This window comes from Salarias fasciatus, unplaced genomic scaffold (genome assembly GCF_902148845.1).
Source record: "Salarias fasciatus unplaced genomic scaffold, fSalaFa1.1, whole genome shotgun sequence".
In the NCBI taxonomy this organism is placed as follows: Eukaryota; Metazoa; Chordata; class Actinopteri; order Blenniiformes; family Blenniidae; genus Salarias; species Salarias fasciatus.
This window is the reverse complement of record NW_021941374.1, coordinates 2,169,540-2,172,818: the sequence shown is the minus strand read 5'-3', so window position 1 is coordinate 2,172,818 and position 3,279 is coordinate 2,169,540. Positions and strand designations below refer to the sequence as shown.

Sequence of the window (3,279 nt, the reverse complement as noted above, 5' to 3'; positions counted from 1 at the left end):
AATTGTGGAATGTGAAAGAATTCTGCACAGATACCAATACACAGATATCTGCACTTTTTAGTAAGTGACTTGCTAGTAGCAAGTTGCTACACTCTTTGTTTGGATAGAAACAAGTTTATAGTTGTAAGGAATACTAATGATGCCTTTTGTATTTTTCAGACAGAGGTGAATACAACGACTGTGGTGTCAAACAGCCTGGAAATCTGGCATGGTGCAAAGAACCTAAGCAAAAAGATTATGGCAGTATGTACTGATGTTGATAAATATTGGCCCTCTTGTAAGATACCGTTTAATCATTTATTTACAGTAACCTTTTCAGGCCGGACATGAGAAGGACTGTTCTTGCTTCTGAGTTGGAACAGAGACGTCACCAAGCATTTCTGGTACTGCTGCAAGGAAACTGAAGCATATGAATCTTTCATGGCAAGTTTATTTTTATGTTTCAAGTTATTTTGTCACATGTATACTTGGATGTAAAATTAAATTACAGTTTATATTTTAAGTCAAAACCACAGTAGTACAGATTATTCTTTTTTTTTTTATGTTACAGGATCTGTGGACAGGCGTTCTGCATCATGTGACTGGAGTACATGAGCGGTACCTTGGTGCCTGTCACCATGGCACCTTGGAGGAAGACAGGAGTAAAGAATGGATTCCAAAGAGTTCTGCAGCACATAAATGACTCCAGCAAAGTGTTTATGATGCACGTTGGTTGAAGAACATTCCAAAGTATCTCTCTTTCAGGTACATATTGTAGGAATGCAGTTACAATCCTATCAACCAAAAAAAAAAAAAATCTAAATATTTTGTATATTTCTGTTTCACACATGTACTTCTTTGGCTTGTGTTTTTGTGCATAGATCAACTGCAGACCTGGAGTCATTCCACAACCACATACTTATGTATGTGTCAAAATGCTTCTGCTTGCTCGTACCCAGTTGGCAGGCCTGTATTACAACTACCACCTCAACCGAGGAGCACGCAAAAACGCTGATGACTCATTTCAGTAAGTGTCTTTGCACTATTTACCTATTGTCCATTTAAAGATGGCACACAGATTTTTATTGTTACATTAGTATATCCTGTGACATATTATTATATTCTTGTTTTTCTTCTCTAAGGTATGGCAGAATTTTTAACAAAAGATCTAAGATGTGGCGACTATACACCATCAAGAACAAGAAAGATTCCAAGTACATCCCAGATCTACAGAGCATCATTCTGCAATCAAGACTGCTGGCTCCCAGAGGGATGGCAGGGAAGCAGCCTCCTGCACATGATGATCCACGGAGGCTTGGGCCCTTGTCGGGTGGCCCAGCCCCTACAGTACAGGAGCTGAAGGAGCACAAAGCCCGCCGAGGGCTAGGTGAGTTGTCTACAAGTGCTTATTTAGTTGAATTATGTACTGTGCACTGCTACATGTAGTTCTATCCATCTAAAATTGTGTATCGGCAAAGTACTAATAGTTTGGTAACTTTGTCCCGTTGTCTCCCCCTTTTTTTTTTTTGGACAGGCCAACCATCTTACCCTTGACCCGTTTGTAGATCTAATGAAGACATCTGTTTTCCTTGAGGAGAACGCAGCTTACAACTTCTGTGTAGCAACTTGTGAAAGATGCCAAGTGGATGCTGTCTTCATGTCTTCCATCCACAATGTGCTTTATACATTTTCTCATAGATGATATGTAAGAAAGATTTTATTAAAAAAAAAAAAATTGAATATTAACCTTCTGAGTAAAAAGTGTAGTATCAAATAATAAATGTTCATCCAGCTTGATTTGACACAGTGTTAGTAAAGGTATATTCTTGAATACAGTTCAATCAGAGGATGCATACAAAAGTACACAATAAGTTTACACTCTGGCTGGAACAAAAACTACATCAATGCCATGTGGGTCTGGAAAACGATCCCGAATCTTCCAGACGCAACAACTGGGGATCACAACTCTGTTTCCTGGTCCGAGTACACCATATTGCCAAACAACAAAGTTCCTGTAAGCAGCATAGCGAAACTGCCTGTGACGTTCTCCTAATTCCTGGGAGTCCTCCTCTGCCCTAAGGTCATTCCAGATCCGTTTGGCCAGTCTTAGGACATCTTCCTGCAGGATGTACACTTCCAAGTGAGGCAACAGTGATATGCAGTTTTGTGGTTGTTGTTGACAGCATTTCTGTTCCAGTAGTGTGAGCATATTTCTGCAGTTTCCACAGACACACCAGCTCGGTGCCTGTGGATGAGGAGGCCCAGGTGGAGGGGGATGAGGGGTGTGACTCAGGAGGTCAAAGATGAGACTAGGTTCAGGGGTGAGGCATCTTTGTAGGAGCTGTTGACACACATCCAGGGTCAGTCTCTGTATCCGAGCCTGTGAAACCAAACAGCTAATAATTAGCTCTTGGCCAAATTGAGCTAAACAGGCAATTTGTATTTACTGTATGTGTAACAACAAATTGTAATAATGTGGTAAGATAAAGATAAAACTTTATTCATCTCACAATGGAGAAATTTACTTTACTAAAAGGCAGTACATGCATTTGCTAAAGTTGATTTGAGTGTATTCACCAATGCACACTGTCCCTGTGTCACACATGCAGAGGGGTACATTAGAATAAAAATTGAAGAGATAAAGTCTCAAAAGTTGTCAGTACTTCCTTGGGAGGTAACTCTCTTCCCTGTGTCTGACACCTATGACCAGACATGCATTACAATAACAATAGTGGTCGTGGTAGTCAAAGATTGGATTATTCAGTAACACATTTCTTGCAATCCTCTGATTTTGGAGTTCTTGCACCCTGGCGATGTCCTCCAGTGACAGGTCAGCCAGTAGACGGCCACGGCCTCTGCCCCGAGTCCTGCCTCTCCCTCGGCTTGCGGTTGCTCTTCGAGGTCTTGACCCCCGTGCTTGTCTCCCTCTGCCTCTCTGCACACCTCTGCTGGTACTCGGTCCCTGGGGTGTAGGGAGCAGTGGCTCATAAACAATATCTGACCCCACAAGGCTTCCTCTTCAAAGCTCTAAACAGACGGACAACAAAATAAGAAATCAACTTAGATGCTAAACGATAACGTGATTTATTAGCTCGTAGCATGCTATAGTATTTGGACACGGCAATAGCCTATGTACTGTATTTACTATTCCAGTATTATACTGTTGCTTTAAAAAAAAAATCCGATACTGACAAATTGTTCGGTTGTAGAAAACAGATGATTAGTACTGACCGATGGCGAGTCTGACATAATGAAACTGTAACTCTTTTGGAAAATAAGCTTTATGAGCGAGGCCGATTG

At 41.2% G+C, this 3,279-nt stretch overlaps 1 long non-coding RNA gene across 1 annotated transcript; it reads left to right on the top strand.

Moving 5' to 3' along the window:
* Window positions 1-556: 556 nt before the first annotated feature.
* Window positions 557-2,234, top strand: LOC115385044 (uncharacterized). The gene is made up of 4 exons (XR_003931014.1): window positions 557-744; window positions 861-1,006; window positions 1,122-1,366; window positions 1,514-2,234. It is a non-coding gene; the product is annotated as an uncharacterized LOC115385044 (long non-coding RNA).
* Window positions 2,235-3,279: the final 1,045 nt, after the last annotated feature.